The following is a 20,047-nucleotide window of genomic DNA, read 5'->3' as shown; positions in this document are numbered from 1 at the left end:
TTCTTTCTTTCTTTCTTTCTTTCTTTCTTTCTTTCTTTCTTTCTTTCATAGAGGAGGAAAGACTACCAAAGTATGTTGAAGCAAGTGTTGCTTGGAGTGAATTGAAAGATGATGCAGAATCTGACCAGAGCGCTAGGCTCCTATATTCATTTGACTCTGGAGAAGCTGAATCTGGCTGTCCAATACCATCTTGAACTCAAAATTTTCAAAGCAGAATTCATTCTCTTTTCCTCAAAACTTAATTTCCCTCCCAATATTTTTATAATTTCTAATATAATAGCATCCCTGGACTCAGTCACCCAGACTTAAAACCTCAGTCATCTCAGAAGGAGGGAGGGAGGGACAGGGAGAGGTAAAGAGTGGAAGAGGTAGGGAGGGAGAGAGAGAGAGAGAGAGACTTTACAGAACCAAAATACATAGAATATATTTTCTATTTATAAGAAATAAATACTGAGGGGTGCCTGGGTGGCTTAGTCAGTTAAGTGTCTGACTCTTGATTTTGGCTCAGGTCATGATCTCACAGTTTGTGAGATCGAGCCCTGCATTGGGCTCTGCACTGATAGCATGGATCCTGCTTGAGATTCTTTCTCTCCCTCTCTCTCTGTCCTTCCCCTGCTCTGGTGTGCATGCGCGCGCTCTCTCTCTCTCTCTCTCAAAATAAATAAATAAACTTAAAAAAAAGAAATATTGATTAAGTGGCATTGTTGCTAAAGAGGAAACTGGAGTAATTTACAAATGAAGTTTAATATTTTATACCAAGATACATCAGGATATTTAGAAAGAGGGAGAAAATAACATTGGGAAGGAATCATAGAGTTTCCTTCTACTTCCTGACAACCAGAGCAGAGAGTAGAAGGAGTATTTTCCCATGACACCTGGCTCCTTACAGGTCAAGAAGACTTAATGGTGGCTCAAAAGTTATGGTAAAATTGACTTAAACACATTTCTGGGACATGGTCCCAGATGAGAATTCCAGCTTTGTTTCACTTAGAGAGGGAAGGATTAGGGATTCCTGATTTAGAGCATTCCTGTCTATGAAGGAGCTGTGGGCTAACAAGAAGCTGGTTTCTGTCTGGAGAAGACATCAAGAAAGACTTATACATGGAGACATTTGTGACAGTGTGGGTCACGAGATCCTGAAGAGCAAAATCTCTAAAAAATTTTGTGAGTTACGTTTTGGAACTCTCTCTTCTTTTTTTCTGTCTTGCTGTCTGTCAAATTAGGATTTTCCTATCATTTAATTAACTTCTGAAATATCTCTTTGGGTGTAAGAAGCTTTTATGATGGGTCAGATTTTTTAAAATATAATTTATTGTCAGATTAGCTAACATACAGTGTGTAAAGTATGCTCTTGGTTTTTGGGGTAGATTCCCGTGGTTCATTGCTTACATACAACACCCAGTACTCATCCCAACAAGTGCCCTCCTCTCAATGCCCATCACCCATTTTCCCCTCTCCCCAACTCCCCCATCCACCCTCAGTTTGTTCTCTGTATGTAAGAGTCTCTTATGGTTTGCCTCCCTCCGTCTCTGTTTGTAACTATTTTTCTCCCCTTCCCTTCCCCCATGGTCTTCTGTTAAGTTTCTCAAGATCCACAAATGAATGAAAACATGTATCTTTCCTTCTCTGACTTATTTCACTCAGCATAATACCTTCCAGTTCCATCCAGGTTGCTGCAAATGGCATGATTTCATTCTTTCTCATCGCCAAGTAGTATTCCACTGTACATATAAACCACATCTTCTTTATCCATTCATCAGTTGATGGGCATTTAGGCTGTTTCCATAATTTGGCTATTGTTGAAAGAGCTGCTATAAACATTGGGGTGCATGTGCCCCTATGAATCAGCATTCCTGAATCCCTTGGATGAATTCCTAGTAATGCTATTGCTGGGTTATAGGGTAGATCTATTTTGAATTTTTTGAGGAACTTCCACACTGTTTTCCAGAGAGACTGCACCAGTTTGCATTCCTACCAACAGTGCAAGAGGGTTCCCGTTGACCTGTCAGGCTTGTAAGGGGGATTCTATGGAAAGTCCTAATAATTCACCCCACAATTCACTCCACATATACCAAATATGTTTCGAGCCCCTGAAGTGCTACTGGCAATGTTGCAAATACTGGAAAGTGGGGGAGGAGATTCACGTGCTCATTTATGCCTACCGAGTAGCTGCTGGTAAAAGCTCTGGGAGTATAGCACTGAAGACAGCAGTCACAGGCCTGCCCTGATAAGGCTTCATTTTCAGTGGGCTTGGAAGACATAGGTAAATACATACACAGGTAGGTAATATAGTGACAGACAATGGTCAGTATTAAGAATGGGAAGAAGGGTGAGGGCTGTGATGGTGGTTGTGATTTTATGTTTATATCTTATATGAATGGTCAGAGAAGTTTTCTCGAAGGAGCTGACATTTGGCAGAGATCTGAATGAAGTGAGAGGACCATTCAGGTAGACCTCTGGATAAAGAGACTTCTAGGCAGAAAGGATGGTCAGTGTGAGGATTCAGAGTAGGTGTGTCTATGGCATGTTAAGAAATAGCTGTGAGGCTCTGTGGCTGAATCCATAAAAGGAGGGGTAGGGAAGGTAAAGGTGAGATTACTAGGTGGAGGATAAAGTGGGGCAGGGTGGAAGCTAGGATAGAAAGCCAAGAAAGCACAGACCTTGAAGAAGCCACTGTCTAGGGAGGAAACACATATGCCAACAAGTGCTCAGAGTACAGTGTGATGAGGACTCAAATAGAGGAGGTCAAAGTGCAAACGTGTATCTTGGGGAAATGGAAATGACCTTGGCCAGGGGATCCATGGATGGTCCTAGAGAGAAATCACATCTCAGATGCATAGAGAAGACTGAGCAGGGTATTTCTAGATGGAAGAAAACAAAACCAGCCTTACTAACTGAAGGAGAAGCATATGCAAAAAAATAAAGAGGCACAAGAGAATGTCACTTGTTTGATGACACCAAGGCATCAGGGATGGTTGGACATCTGGATCTCTAGTGAACATAGTGATTAGCAAGAAGGGTGGTTAGAAAAGCTAAGTCATGCAGACTCTAGAAAGCCTCACTTGTTTGTGAGTTTATTGTACAGACAATGGATATAGAACCATCAGGGTTGTTAGCAGTAAAATGAATAACATTTGGAAAGATTATTCTGCCACTAGTGTGAGGAGATGTAACTATTTCTACCTCTTTTAGAGCACAGAATTTGGGTCATACAGAACTGAATTCAAATCTTGTCTAGGATGGGTATTAGCTGGGTGATCACAGGTAAGTTTCTTATGATCTCTGAGCCTTGCTTTCTTGGTCTTCAAAGTGAGAAAAATAATATCTACTTTAGGAGAGTTATGAAGATTATATTTTATTTTTTTAATTTAAAAATTTTTAATGTTCATTGTTTTTGAGAGAAACACTGAGCATGAGTGGGGGAGGAACAGAGAGAGAGGGAGACACAGATTCCAAAGCAGGGTCCAGGCTCTGAGCTGTCAGCACAGAGCCCAATGCGGGGCTCGAAACCACAAACTGCAAGATCATGACCTAAGCCCAAGTTGGACACTTAACCAACTGAGGCACTCAGGTGCCCCTGAAGATTAGATTTTAAAAAGTGCTTAGCTTAATACCTGGACCATCATAGGGGATAAATTACTTTGAGTTGCTTTTATTATTGCAGAGTTGGGATGGAGAGAGGTGGGAAGCAGGCGAACTGGTAAGGATACCATTGTATTGGTGTAGGGGACACATGCCAAGGGCCCAAACTATGACAATGGGGAGAGGAGGGGATGAAAAAGAGATTCAAGAAATATTTATAGACTGCAACTGACAGAACCTGATAACTTTTTAGCTATGAGAATTGAGATTTTGGGAAAGAAAAATGGCTCCAAAATTTCTAGGGAATACACAAGGAGATTGCTGTGTGATGTGATCATTATCAAAATCTGGGAGAACGAAGAAGGGAAAAATATCTAGAGACCTCTTCAGCTCTCTAGTGGAATGTTGCCTTACTACCCCACCAAAACTACTCACAATAGAAAATGGGAAATTCTCCCAAAGAAAACCCAAGAGCTATCAAGAAGAGGAAATGGACATAAGGCTAAAAAACACAGTATCTTTGGAAAAGTGTCTATTCATGTCTTCTGCCCATTTCTTCACTGGATTATTTGTTTTTCAGGTGTTGAGTTTAGTAAGTTCTTTATAAATTTTGGATACTAACCCTTTATCCAGTATGTCATTTGCAAATATCTTTTCCCATTCCACCAGTTGCCTTTACGCTGAGTGAAATAAGTCAGTCAGAGAAGGACAGATATCATATGTTTTCACTCATATGTGGATCTTCAGAAACTTAACAGAAGACCATGGGGGAAGGGAGGGGTAAAAATAGATACAAACAGAGAGGGAGGGAGGAAAACCATAAGAGACTCTTAAATACAGAGAACAAACTGAGGGTGGACGGGGGATGGGGGGTGGGGAAGAAGGAAAACGGGTGATGGGCATTGAGGAGGGCACTTGTTGGGATGAGCACTCAGTGTTGTATGGAAGCCAATTTGACAATAAATTATATTTAAAAACACAAGATCTACTACAATGTCTTAGGCTGGATTCTTCTAACGGACAAGAGTGACGTTTCATACATTTTATTTATTTATGTTTTAAATTAGAGAGATACCCTAGTGCTATTGATAAATAGGCACTAATGAATAGTCTTGGAAGCTGAGGCTGAAAATGGTGACAATGTTGATGGAAACCTTTTTTTAAAATAACAGACTACTGTCTGTACATACTAATGGACTTAGATAAACCTTTGTTACCTACCCCACCACAATTCTATGATGCAGCTCTAAAGTCTGACACTGCAGTGTTACGAAATAAATAATCACAGATGGTGCCTGACACAAGGCTGTCATCTCCCATGTGACTCCTCCTCAGTCCCATTGCCATGTAAAAATGACACTTCTCTTTGCTCAGGGATTGATATGTAAATAGTAGCATCTCGGGGAAGATTCTAGAGTTCTCTGAATGGGATCTAGGAGAGGTACATGGAGAGGAGAGATGGCAAAGCAGTATTTATGGACAGCAGTCCAGAAGAAGGTCTCCATTCTGCCCATTTCCCTGGGTCAACTCAAGCTGAAAGCTCACCCGGGGGAGTTGTACTGAACACATAATTTTGCCCTGGATAATTTTTTTTTGATATCAAAGAATCAAGTTTATACAAGCCTAAGCCACATTGCAAACAACAGTACTTCCTGGATGGAGCATGAGTAATTAGCTGTGAGCGTCATGACCGTTTGGCCCCTAACCTACATTGACGTTTTGAGACACAGTGGAGTAATCCACATAGTTTTCATAACATAAAAGGCTAGTCCCTTAATGAACATCTTATCTGGGAAGCCCAGCTACAATATATTTCTAGAACCTCATAATGATCACGTTTCCTTTATGTTTTAGTGCTCTTAAGCTAAATAGGGGGTAAAAAAATGGATGGAGAAAAATGTCAAGTTAAAATTCTGTGGTAAGACCAAAGCAAAAACTACTCCAACGTTAACGTGTTTGGATGGACTGCAAAGCAAAATACATGCAATTATTTCTCATGAATATTCTGCAAAGTGTCTGCATTTTCCTTGAAGTGGCAGCAGATCCAGGAATGGGAGGTCTTCTGTTCCACAACTGCTTATGAGCATTGTTATGGTGGGGCGTAAATTACAGAAGCCAGGATTTCATCCACTGTGCAAAAACACTATAAAGATTTCTGTCCCTTATTAACTACCGGGCTGCCACTAGGTTTATGAATGGAGTTAAAAGTTCCAAATAGCATGGTACGTGTTCTCAAAGCACTGAGAAAAGTTTTTCACAGTAGTGGTGGTCAGGCACAGAGAGAGGGAAAGAGAAGGAATGGAAACTCTGTGAGCCTCTCAAGGGCTGGTGGTGGCCACCCGCCAGTCAGGGCAAACAGGAGTGCACTTTCTGTGCTAAGTAAATAAACTTAATTGTAAGTTTATAAGGCCACAGAAAACATAAACTAAGAGTTCTGTTCCAAGTCTGAAATGTCTCCATTGAAAGTTCATGGAAATGAGAACTGTCTCTTTAAAAATCAGAATCGAACTGGCTGGAACTTGTAACTGCCCAGAACAGAGCCCCAGGGGCCAGTGGTTAAAAATATGATTTTTATAAACAAACCTGACATTGCAAACTTAATGCAAAACCTTATGCATATAGCATCACTTATGTGTGCAACTTGTTTAAATCAGAGCTGCAGGAAGACGGAAGTAAAATTGGCACATTAACCTTCTGTTTAACAATGTTTTATATACAGTGTATTTTGAAGTTGATGGTGATGTCCCCCTAGCCCTCCAAGAGTTAAGACTGTGGGTATTTTGTTCTGAAATTTTCAATGCATATTTTTAGAAAATTCAGCTCTAAGTATATGCTCGGTACACAAAATATTCTGGGTGCAAAATTTTACCTTGCTTCAGAATTCCCTGGGGTGTCACCAAATTCATTCCACTGAATTGAACTTAGAGAGAAACATTATAAATAATACTTAACTAAGGTCCTTCCCTCCCCTCATGCTTAACGATTAAAATAGAGGTGGTTTCTTTTTCCTTTGGAAATTTATTAGCCAATATTCCCTCACCCCAGTTCATCTCCTTTGGTATTTGAAAAGAAACCACAAAACACTAGCTGTTAATATTGTTTTAAGCCTCACCCTCTTGCTTCACCGTATTTTGGTTAGATTTGCTTTTAATATGCCACTTTGCACAAGTTTAATTAAAATCATAACAGCTCAATCCTGTACGTTTAGACAACAGTGGATATCAACACGGATTTCAGGGATTATGAAAGAGATGTAAAAATCTTGCAGAGTTGAATAGTTGATTTACCAATAAAGGAGATGGAAAAATCTGTTTCTTAAACACAGAAATATTTAACACGATTAAGACTCATTTGCTTTTAGTACAGTTATTCCAAAAGATCATGTGTTGCCCTTGAGAGTGTTGTTCTGAACGACATGGTTTTTATTTGAGTTTGAATCCTCTTCCTCATGCATGAAGTCAGTTTATCTGTGTTCTTAGTGTAACCCCAAACATCATTGCTTCACCCCGCCTCCCTTGAATATCCATCCAAGTTGGTCGTCTGTCCTTCTCTTCCCTTCCATTCTTGGACTTACAAACATTTTTGAGTCTTTTAGAGGGGCAGGAGGATTTTGTTGTTATTTGCTGAAGCAGTGGGACTAAAGCTAGCTTTATATGCCTGATGGGTGGAGGATGGTTAAGGATGGCCGGGTGCAATTTGAGCTTTGGAAAAGATTTACCAGATGGGATGATTTTGAAGAGGTTTGGCCATTATCTTGGATGTGGTACGTGTAGTACTTTCTGCATGATTTCTCTGAAGTGATTAACCATTGTATTGCTTATTTCCACAGTGCATTCTATGATCTTCTCGGAAGCATGTGTGGTACGCTTAGTTCTACTCTATTAATTATATGGGGTATCCTCAAATCTTTCCTCTATTGTTTTGCTATTAAGGATTAACGAAACATTTTCTGCCATTCATTTGTGAAACTGCGTCCTTCCCCTTCTCAGAGCCTCCTCTCCATGCCTAGAGAGGACTATTTTTGGAATATGTAAATTTACACCTCTAAAATATCAAGAAGAAAACCTCTGATGAAAACTACAACATAATTTCAACCACAAAGAAGATGTTAAATTCCATTTTGACATGAATTGGAACCGAATAGATGCCACAGTACAATGTCACTTCATGAGATTTACTTATACCCACAGAAGTCTGATATGGAGAGGTGAATTAAGGACAAGGCATCCAATTTTGGTTCTAAATATTGCTGGGCTTTTGTGGGATTCAACCAAACCCCAAATGCTAGAAGAACATCTCTTCAGATTAAATTGCAGCAGATAAATATTCAACTCTGGTTCAGTTTACACTCAGATATTTTGTTTGCATTCCCCCAAGTTCCTAGTAGTTATAGAGATGCTGGCAAAGGGAAAAAGGCTTCATGTGAATGTTTCCTATTCAGAAATATCCCTGAATGATCACTGCCAAGATATTTAAAATTTGTTGTCCTTAAAAATCCAGGCCTGTATTTTGGTCAAGGTTGGGACAAAAATTATTAACTTCTCTCCTCTATACCAAGTAAAATCATGACTGGCTAGTAATTTACTTGCATTAGGAAACCAAGTAGGGAACTTGTCCTACTTACATGCAATCTTCTCATTGGATACTTTAGCACATCTATAAATTCACTTTGATGAGTTCAAACAGAATTTCATATGTGCAGGAGAATAAAATATCATCGCCTGATTGTTGCCTATCTGACCTTGAATGTAAAATGGGTGTTGAGCCATAATTTTTGGGCCTCTCATTTGTGCAACATAATGAAGAGTCAGAAAGGATTTATTTTTAAAGACATTTCACAAGTACCATTTAGAACCATATTAAATTATTTCCTATTTTCCGTGCTTACTACCTTGCAAACACTGCCAATACTTCAGAGACTATTTTTCTACCTCCCAGTGCCAACAGAAAATTGGATCTAGGTATCTACACTTATAGCTCATGTTGGACCCAGAGTTAAATGTTTTCAAAACATTAGTGGTCATGTTACATGACTGTGTTTCAGTTAATTCTCCCTGTTTTCACACCAGCTGATAATGCTCAGCTGAAAAAAAAAAAGGCATCCTGCATCATATGGCTATAGCCACTTATATTCCAGGGAAATACGTACTTCTACAGGACCTGATACTGGGTAGATATCTTCCTATTCTTTCATTTTGTCTGAGGGTCGCAACGGTACTAATTAAGTCTGAACAATAATTATCATTCTGATCTTTGGTATTAGCAACCTATAAATTTCTGAAATTAAAAAATTCATTTCTCTTACTATCAGAGCTTTGCCTTATATTCCTTCTTTCACTTTTTCATTCTTTCTTTTTCTTTTCTCCTTTTAAACAGTACATCAGGATTAGCAAATGCATCTATCTCTTTTTCTGCTGAAAAATAACAAAGAAAATTTATTTCTATTAATTAATCAGGGTTGTGGTTAGCTCTAAAATTTTATGGCACGTATCTTTATCATTCATTTATACATTTTCTTCTGATTGCAAAAAAAATCTTTTTATTTATTTTTAATGGAGACAAAATTGGACAGTGTAGCAAAAAACAAAGACAAAGGTATTATTCATTCCTATTTCTATTACACAGAGAAAACAATGTTTTTAATATTTTGGTGTGTATGCTCTGGTCTTTTAAAAATGAATATTTATTACAAAGATATTAGGCAATTTATCTTATTTGCTAAGCAGTAATTGTCTATATTTTCTTGTGGTGTTTGCTTCCACAACATAGGATTATAATCAAAGCATAGTATTTCATGGTACAGTCACATAATTAGCCAATTACCTATTTTTATTCATTTAGGCTATTTTCAGTGTCTTGCTGGTTAGAGATACTGTCATTTTTATTTTTAAGGTTATCGATTTGATTTGTGTGGCAAAAGCAATACATCATTAATTAAATTTACCAGAAAAAAATCTTAGCTACTTTTGTTTTTTCATTTTGTAACATTCCTACTCATGACCTTTGCCCATTTTTCATATTGGTATGTTTGTATCTTATTTGCAATTTGCAGCACTTACAGAAAAATACTCTCTATATCAGGGATGTAATACAAATACTTGTATTAAATCTTGATTTTTTTTAAAGAGATTTTTCCCAAATTCTGTTTATTTTCTTTTTAAAAGTTTTTGCCATAGGTTTAATTTGCCACGTTATCCCACCACAAGTCATGCATATTTTAACCTACAATTATTTATTCTGGCTTTATGGTCATTTGCTTTTCATTTAAAATGTAATTTATTTCTGGAGCTCCTGGGTGGCTCAGTCGGTTGAGCTTCTGACTTTGGCTCAGGTCATGATCTCATGGTTCGTGACTTCGAGCCCCGCATTGGGCTCTGTGCTGACAGCTCAGAGCCTGGAGCCTGCTTTGAATTGTGTGTCTCCCTCTCACTATCCCCCTCCCACTAGTGCTCTGTCTCTCTCTCTCTTTCTCCCTCTCAAAAAAAATAACCATTTAAAAAAATATTTCATGTAATTTATTTCTAATTTATTTGGGGTATGCTATGGAATTTATCTTTTTTTTTTTTTCAACGTTTTTATTTATTTTTGGGACAGAGAGAGACAGAGCATGAACGGGGGAGGGGCAGAGAGAGAGGGAGACACAGAATCGGAAACAGGCTCCAGGCTCTGAGCCATCAGCCCAGAGCCTGACGCGGGGCTCGAACTCCCGGACCGCGAGATCGTGACCTGGCTGAAGTCGGACGCTTAACCGACTGCGCCACCCAGGCGCCCCTATCTTTTCTAAATATTAGGAAGTGATACCAATTTATTAATTGATCCGTTTTACATTTATGAGAAAGTTAGTTGGTCGACATTTTTACATTTTAAAATGTTTTTCTTTCCTTTTTCTTTCTTGTATTATTACATCAGAACCTTCAGAATAGAAATAATTATTGAAATATTAGGTTTATCTTGTTTCTGAATTTAATGGAAATGATTCCAGTATTTCACATTAATCATGATATTAAGTATGGATGTTCTGTGACATACATTTTAACATTTAAGGAATTGCCTTGCTACTCCTATCTAGCTGTTTTTTAAAATCAGGAATAAATGCTTAATATTATCAAAATCTTCTATAATGTCTATTAAATGACAGCGTTTTTCACTATTTTGATTTTGCTATGATACACTATACTCATTTTCCAGAAATAAAGGTGATTTGCTCATAATTTATTATTCTTTTGGCATAATGTTACACTTAATTTTGTATGGTGTGTGTGTGTGTGTGTGTGTGTGTGTGTGTGTGTGCGTGTGTGTGTGTGTTTCAAACTCAATATTTATATTCTATTCATTCCTACTATGTCTTCTCAACACCAGGTTTATAATCAGGATATGAGAGCTTCAGAAAATGAATTAGAGATTTTTATATTTTTGATGTTCTGAAATTACTTAAATAATATAGAAATAATCTTGAAGTTCTGAAAACACTTTGTCGTTGCTCTTTCTATTGAGGTATTATCCACAAAGCATTAAGATGCACCGATCTTTTGATCTTTTGTGTATAGTCCAGTTAGTTTCCTCAAATGCATACCTCATGTAACTCACATCCAAATCACGTAACTCACTTCCACTATCCCAGGAATTGCATCACGCTACTTTCCAGACAGCATCCCCTCACGTTCCTGAGGGCTGCGCTTTGGTTTTCATCACCTGCCTGTGCTTCTACTTCATATCAATAAAATCATACATTTGACATCCATGTTGTTACATATATTCATGGTTCATTTCTTCGTATTGCCAAGTCATAGTCCATTGTGTGCATGTATCCCACTTTATTTATCTATTTCTCTGTAGATAAACTTTTAGTACTTTCTAGTTTAAAGGTCCTTATAGGTAAAATTGCTTGAACATTTTTATACAAGTTTTCCCATGGCTAGCTGTTTTTATTTCTCTTGGATAAATACCTAATAATAGACCTTTGGAGTCATATGGTAGGCAATCAGTTTGACTGCCAGCAACTGGCACTTTTCCAGAGGTTTTAACTTTTACACCTCTACCAGCAATGTATGTGAATTCTAGCTGGTCTACATCCTCACTAACACTTGATATTGTCAGTCTTTTTAATTTTACCAGCCCAGTAGGTGTGTGACAGTATGTCATTGTGATATTAATTTTCCTTTTCTTGATGTCTAATGATATTAAGCATCTTTTCAGGTGCTCTTTTGACATTAATGTATCTTCTTTTGTGAAGTGTCCATTCAAATTTATTTTGCCCATTTAAAAATTTTTTTTTCAACATTTTTTATTTATTTTTGGGACAGAGAGAGACAGAGCATGAACGGGGGAGGGGCAGAGAGAGAGAGGGAGACACAGAATCAGAAACAGGCTCCAGGCTCCGAGCCATCAGCCCAGAGCCTGACGCGGGGCTCGAACTCCCGGACCGCGAGATCGTGACCTGGCTGAAGTCGGACGCTTAACCGACTGCGCCACCCAGGCGCCCCTATTTTGCCCATTTTTAAATTGGGTTGTTTGTCTTTTTACTATTGAATTGTATGAGTTCTTTACATATTGTGGATACAAATCCTTTGTCAGATATATGTATTGCAAATATTTCTCCCGTGGCTTCATTTTGTCCATTCATTCTCTTAATATTATGGTATAATAATTAAGTTTTATCAGAACATTAAAGAATATATATCTTATTTTGTACATATTTAGTCACATCTTTTATTAAAATTTTTTTAATGTTTTTATTTATTTTTGAAGGAGAGAGAGAGAGCATGAGAGGGGGAGGAGCAGAGAGAGAGGGAGACACAGAATTCGAAGCAGGCTCCAGGCTCTAAGCTGTCAGCACAGAGCCTGATGCGGGACTCGAACTGGCAAACTGTTAAGATCATGACCTGAGCGGAAGCTGGAGGCTCAACCGACTGAGCCACCCAGGGGCCCCAGTCACATCTTTTATATATTGATATGTAGATTACTATTTTCATTGTTAATTAACATACAGTAATTGCACTTTCGGTTTTCTCCTTGAATAAAAATTTATTTAGGAGCAAGATATTTTAGTTCTCAAGTGTCAGGAATTAATTTCCTTTTCCTTTTTGTTCCTTTTCTATTGGATAAGGTAACCTCTGTTATTTCCAATTTTTTAAACTACCCATGATGGACATGGTGATACACAGCTCGGATTTTCTTTCAGGAAAGAAAGACAGATTTCATTCTGCTGGGACTACTGCAGGTAGATAGACCTCAGCAATCAGAATCCTTGGGACGTGCCCCCACTGAAGTGCTGCCCCACCCAATGAGACACTCCCTTCCTTGGGGGGGACAAATTTAATGACAGATCTACATTCCCCAACTCACAGCTCTACTACTGCCTCTGTCCAATCCTGACTCTCCTCCTTCCATTCCATAGATGTTGAACTCCCCTAAATGCTAATCTCCTTCTGAGAATATGGTTTTCTGGGAGGGAGCTATATCTGCAGTAATTACTGAGACTGATTTTGTGTGTGTGGTGTCTGAGTCAGCGTAATCAATTAAATGATCACATTTGTCATTATTACAGGGGTATTGCAAAAAATAAAACAAAACCATATATAAACAACAACAAAAGCAAGGTGCATTTGCATTCTTTCACTGGAGGATGCAAAACCTGATACAGTTATTGAACTAAGTATCTATATTTATTTAATCATTTTTTACTTGTATCTATGTTTTGGCACTTGATTCATCAAAGAACATTGTCTTAATTATCTTCTATTGGCTTAAAAAAACTTATTCTTAATATTTTATATGCTTATTCTATATTTTATGTGTTATATAACATTTTGATATAATAATACTGTCTGTATAGAGAGCAAAACAATATACATTATTAGTGAATTGTATCTTATATCAGCATGAATGAACTCTCATCCATTCTGTGCTTTTGCCTTTTTTACGTGACATTATTGTTTCAGCCCTTTCATTGCTTTTTACTTATATAACTTATCTTTTTTTGCAGCTTTTTACTGTTTACTTATTTGTACTGCTTTCTTTTAGATATGTTCTTATTAACTGATGTAGTTGTATGTTTAAAAAATTGCTTCGAACTAAGAGTTTTTTAAGAAAGGAATGTTTAACTTTTATACTTTTGGTTATAACTCATATATCTGGCCTGACTTCTGTTACTTTCTGTAATTCTGTTTGTCATGCTTTCTTATTATTTATTGTTTTCCAAAGTTCAGGATATAAGCCATGCTTTCTTTGCTGGATTCCTTTATAATGTATTAAGACTGTATATTTTGCTTCAATTCAACTATTGGTGGAAACCTTTCAATTTTTTAAAAGCATTCTTTAACCTACTTTGTTTCAATTTTAGATTAAAAAAACATGTTTTTTTTTAAATATATATAGGAGGGAACATTTATCAGGTTTTTATTTCTTCCCAAGTCTCCCCAATTTTTCAATTTTGGATTCTGTTAATAAAACCTGGAATTTCCAATCAAGATTATTACTGGAGTTTTCCTCTATTACACATTTTCTCTTAAGTAACTTAAGTTCTTAAATTTGCCCTCTCTTTCATGGATTTCACTTTTGTTCTTGATAATTCTGGCCTTTTTAACCTCCAAAGTGTTTTTTTTCTTTTATTCTGCTATAATATTTTTAATTTCCTTGATATCATTCTTATAGTTTCTTTACATTGTGCTACCTTTTAATTTTAGTCTATTTTATTTTTACATGTCCTTGTGCTTGAACATAACAATTTACTGAAATAACCAGATATTTCCTTTCTTTTGATATTCCAGGGCAATTTTTTTTTCTAATTCTCAAAGGCAAATGATTTGTTATTTAATTATTTGTGTCCTGTAGCATCTACAAGGGTGCTTCAGACATTCTATGGGTTCGATAATTTTGAGTTTTTAATTATAACTTCAAACTAGGACTCAGAATAAAGTCCTACCTAGTACTCTCAACTCTTAAGTTTCATATTTTTTTGAATGTTTATTTACTTATTTTGAGAGAGAGAAAGAGAATGAGCATGAGTGGGAAAGGGGCAGAGAGAGGGAGAGAGAATCTCAAGCAGGCTCTGCACTGTCAGTACAAAGCCTGACACAGGGTTCAATTTCATGATTGATGACCTGAGCTAAAACCAAGAGCTGGAGACTTGACTGAGCCACCCAAGTGCTCCTTAACTTTTGTATTCTTAAATCTAACTGGAACCTCATATCCTAATTATATATATATGTGTGTGTGTGTGTGTGTGTGTGTGTGTGTATTCTTGCTCAAAAATCCTCACTAATTTTAGTGCCTATAGATAATCCAAACTACTTCACCTGCATTGAAAACTCTAATCTTCTTTGCCTGTGTTTTCAAACTCATCTACCACTCTTCCCACATGTTACTCATATCTGCTCATTTACCCTAGCTGTTTCTCTTGCCAAAAATTCTACCCCTTGCCTCTTGATTTAAATGCTTAACCAGTTTTCAGAGCCCACTTGAAATCCTTCCTCTTATATAAAGATTTTCTTGATCACTTCTTCCCAAAGTGACCTATTCCTTATCTGAACTCCTCTAATAGTTACCATGTATCTGTTCTATTGGGTGCTTACTTTTATTACCTTTTATTTTTGGGTTATCTTGGTAGGTGTTAATATCTCCCCCAACCAGAGGAGAGACACTGAAGGCAGAAGTCACACAATTATTGTTGCTGTTGCTCTTGTGTCATGTGACTAAAAATCCTCTGATTCCTAGTAGACAACTTTGCCTTTATTGAGTCTATAGTAAATAGTAGCTAACTGACAAACATGAATAAAACTCATCCATAATCTTTGGGCATATCTATTTCTGATCCTGGTAACCTAGTACTTACACCTAAAAAAGACAAAGCAATCAATGTCAAAATCAGTTCAAAAACCACTTTATGAGGGGATTACTTCCTAGTGTGTAATGAATTAATGTTCCAGCAACACTTTAAACAATTATCTTAGTTTCCTGTTGTAAGTTGTTACTCTTCAAGAAAGCATTGGCACGTTCCCTCTTCTGACTTCAACCTCTTGTGGCTTCACTGTTATTTGGCAAAGATGAGTTGAATTTGTCAGAGTCTCTTAACTCGGCTTTGAGAACCAGAATTTAGATTGTGTTCCCACACCTTGATCACTTATTAGGTCCAGAGGCTTTTAAGGCTAAGTCAGGCATAGTAATGGTTTACATGACTAAATTTCTTGGCAAAGCAAATGACATCTGCAGAAAAATGGGAATTCTTTTTTAATCTTTTTTTTTTAAACGAGTTACTGCAGATGGAGCTGGTGATTTTCCTTGGCATTGGATTTTATGTCACACAAAGACCTGTGCTCTTCTAAAAACATTGCCACAATTTGTTGATTCTTTGTCAAAAGCTCTGACAGTTTGTTGGCACATGATATATCCCTGCACCTGTCTGGATGAACTTAAAAATTTGTGTATTTAAAAGAAATATTTATAAATACTTCAGCATTTAACATGGATTTGAGCATACTCAGTGACTATTTAGAGCACCTAAATTTTGAAATCCAATCCCAAGTCTTTCTGGAGAGGTAGTTAACTTAGTTTCCTTGGCAGTTGTAACAGGGAGCAAGAGGATACTTCCAAATAGCCCAGTGGTTTCTTCCAGTGAGTCTGTAGACTCATTAACCTTCTTTATCCTAATGAGTATGCAAAAGCCCTTGAGAGAGTCATCATTTTTAAAATGAGGTATCTAATATGCCCTTTAAAAGTTCATAGATTGAAAGCCTTATTGTGGCTGTTCCTTTTAAATCTGCAATTATAACAATGAATATCCTCTACCATTCTATCCATCTACATGTGGTTAAACGAAAACGGTGGTTTTTAAAAGTCAGTATAGAAAACCACTGAATGCTATACAAGTGTTGGCTCCAATATCCTCCAATATCCTGAATATCCTGAAATCTTTTTCAGAAAGAGTTATCTATGACATCCCCTTAGCTGGGGATAAAGGATGGTTATGTTGAAGGAATCATTAAATGTTGAGTAAGAAGAATTTCCTACTGGACCCATAACTGACCGTATTGCATGTGTGTGTGTGTGTGTGTGTGTGTGTGTGTGTGTGTGTTTGCCATTTCTACTATAATGTTTCTGGTATTTAAAAAATAGTTTAATATTTTATAAAACAGAAATTACAAAGTATTCTTAGTCTTGTAACCTCATTAATCATAGGATTTCCTGAGACACAGTATGACAAAATAACATTGAATTGGCTTCTAGTTCTCTCTGATGCTTGCTAGCTGTCTTTTCAGACAAATCACTTGTTTTCTCTGAGTCATCTAATGTAATTCTCACACAGAGCAGAGGTGAGGATCAAGTGAAATAATACATGTATAAGTAATAGATTGTTATTCTTGTTGACTTGGAAGAAGGGTCATATGTAAACTATTGGCTATTTCAGAATAAAGTTGTGCAAGCCTTGTGGCTAAAGAATAGCGGATGAATGGAAACACGGAAGCTCTAGAAAATAGGAGTCCAAGGGAAAGGGTAGAGCTATGAAAATAAATATCCTACATCATTCTTCCCATGCCTGTTCCTATCACTCTTTGCCTGCTGTAATTAAAAAGGAAAATCACATTCACATAGGAATGCCTGGAAATAATGGTCCACACTTCCCTCTGGATAACTGTGCTTCTGCCAAAGTTCTGAAAGCTGCTGCACATCAAGGAACAGACTATTAGAGAGACCGATTCCCCTTGAAATGGATCTCCAAGGGGATTTTGCGTGACCAGAAATTTCCATTGAAAAGAGAAGTGAACAAACAGAAAGGAGGCATTCCTATTTTAAGTGTAGATGAGAACTTAGGAATAAGAAATAAGGATTGGCTCTCAACTAAATGCTTGGAAGTGGAAGAGACCACACAGGTGGGTTTGTCTTACTCTCAATTTTATAGATGATGAAACTGAGGTTCCCAGAGAGAAATCGGTTTGCCTACATTTTTAGGCTGAGCTTGTGCCCCAGTTGGTTGTTGTTCTAGCTTAATTTTTATTAGCACCTTCGTCTCATACTCAAAAGCATCCTGTCTGGCCAGTGACTTGGCTGCCACCAGGAATGGCGTCAGTAACAGCAGGGCCTCGACTGCCCTCCAAATCTCCATTCCTACTCCTCTGCACTCCCACTACTCCACTATTGTCTCTCCTCCAGTTAGCTGCGACTTACTCTATTTTTCAAATAGGAATCTGATTATTTTGCTCATGTGGGTCCAGAGACATTTGTTTAGAACTCTAAGAGGAACATAAAAGATACTCAGAACACTAAGTTAAGTTTAGAATTGCTAGAAGAGAATTCAAGGCAAAGTTGGTCAAGTTTAGAATTGCTAGAAGAGAATTCAAGGCAAAGTTGGTCAAATATCACAAGTGGTCACTCATTCAGTCAGAATATATTGAGGTAACTATGTGTCTAGCAGACTGAGTGAAAGTTCACGAGTCAGCATTTCATGCATTCTTTTTACATCTCTTTTTGGGAAGTAAATAAATAATACTGAGCACCTTCTAAACACAAGGCACTGTGAAAGAATCAAAGAAGTGATGATGGATGATCCTCTAGAGACTACCGACAACTTGAAGAGGTACATTTGGCATTCTCTAACCTATAAGTTTTCATTTAATCAGATAGTATCATGCTAATTTAATGGTCAACATTTGCAGTGTGGATAGTTTAAAATGACTTGGTAATCAGGTAGCAGCAGTCTGGGATATATTTGAAGTATTTGGTGAGGTAGTTGCTGGGTGATGGGAAAAGGGGGAAGAGAGAGAGAATTTCCCAGTACCCCTCAAATCACACCATCGAAGTCATTTCCTACATGAGCCCAGACCACAGGGTTAGGCAGAACTGCCTACGGAATGAACAAAGAGCCTTGTGTGCTGGCTACATGGGCTAAGGTGCCAGTTACTTATCCCTGAGAGGTCAGAAGCACGTTAGAAATCCTCCCATCGTGGTTGGTGAATAAGAGTGCTATAAAATATGAGAACACAAAACCTAATGGCTTAATGGTTTTGGCTCTGGCTTGGTTTGCAGGAACCTATCTTCTTACAGTCAATGAACCGTTTCCAACCTACACTTGAGTTCTTTAGTGGAAGGAGAAAACAGATGCGCTGTTGGAAAAATGGGACTCTGATCCAAACATCTAAACAATATTGCTTGGAGGAATTCAGAATGGGGTCCAAGAGTAGAAAGAGAAATATATTTGAGCACAGGGACTCTTAAAGTTTACTTTCCCCTGTCTACTGTCTTTGGCATGGTTTAGTCATCAGTAGCAGTCATCAGTGGCTAACGATTTGGAAGAAGTGGGAAGTGGGGATGGAGGTAGGGGTCACCCACGATGGTCTATACCAGCTAACAAGGAGGCTTTCTTAAATTGTTTTCCCCACTGCATGGGATGAGATCTTTTATAGGTTTGGGTCAAATCCATTCAGATATAGTTTTTAAGTCTGGCACTTGTTCAAGTTCTCCAGTGGTAGAAACCTGTACGAATTAGATGTCTTTCAATTTCCAGAGCCTTATTATGTGATATAAGGGATTCCTTAGACATGGTCTTCTTTCAAAAAAGGATCCTTTCTCAAAAACGTTTTGGGAAATTATATCCCACAATTACTGAGATGTTTGACTTCTTATCAGTTGAAACAAGAATTAATTTGTATGTCAAAGACACTGGTTGATACCAGTAAGCAAAAATATATGATGCCATAAAAACTCCATATACTTAAAACATTTCAAATTCGTTTTTAAAAAAATGTTTATTTCTTTATTTTGAGAGAGATAGCAAGTGAGGGAGGGGCAGAGAGAGAGAGAGAGAGAGAGAGAGAGAGAGAGAATCCCAAGCAGGCTCCATGCTGTCAGCATAGAGCCACATGCTGGGCTCTATCTCACAAACATTGAGATCGTGACCTGAGCTGAAATCAAGAGTTGGACGCTTAACCGACTGAGCCACCCAAGTGCCCCAACATTTGAACTTCTTTAAAAAAGCTAATGTTTGTGTGTGTGTATGTGCGTGTGTACTCTTTATGCCCTAAGATGCATATAGAGTGTAGAAGTCTGTCAGAATCCTGAATTAAGTAGGAATCCTTGTTAGTAACTTCTTTGTTCCAGCAATCATGTGATATGTTTAAGTCCCATCTTGATATCTATCCATACTTACAAATAAAAATACTTATCATTGACCATGCATATAATCAAAAGGGTGAACATCAGTGACTCCTTTCTTATCTGTATGTAGCTAACCCCAGATAAAGTCCTATAAATTACAGAAAAACAAATAGTAACAGAATAGCTTGCCATTTTAGAAATCTGGGAAACAGATTAGGTCTCTAGACGGAGTAAAATATGAGAGTATACAGTCATGTGTTTTTCCATCAGAATTGTTGGTAAAGAAACCAGCGTATTCATAAGAAACTCTAAAAAATGAAATGCAAGCTAATATATAGTGAGAGAATACAGATGAATGGTTGCCTGAAGATGGGGT

The 20,047-nt window shown here is 37.5% G+C and overlaps 1 long non-coding RNA gene across 5 annotated transcripts in view; it reads right to left on the bottom strand.

Moving 5' to 3' along the window:
• LOC121019088 (uncharacterized) overlaps window positions 1-20,047 on the bottom strand; it is a 525,799-nt gene that overhangs the window by 69,307 nt on the left and 436,445 nt on the right. For 2 of the 5 annotated variants that reach the window (XR_005785440.1, XR_005785441.1), the window contains exon 6: window positions 8,888-8,996. The exons of 2 other annotated variants lie outside the window; for them this stretch is intronic. This is a non-coding gene — a long non-coding RNA (uncharacterized LOC121019088). The remainder of the gene's footprint in view (window positions 1-8,887; window positions 8,997-20,047) is intronic. One more of the 5 variants, XR_005785442.1, reaches the window with a different exon arrangement.

Source organism: Herpailurus yagouaroundi, unplaced genomic scaffold, assembly GCF_014898765.1.
Source record: "Herpailurus yagouaroundi ecotype Mexico unplaced genomic scaffold, PumYag 221, whole genome shotgun sequence".
Lineage (NCBI taxonomy): Eukaryota > Metazoa > Chordata > Mammalia > Carnivora > Felidae > Herpailurus > Herpailurus yagouaroundi.
This window is presented reverse-complemented; position numbering and strand designations above follow the sequence as displayed.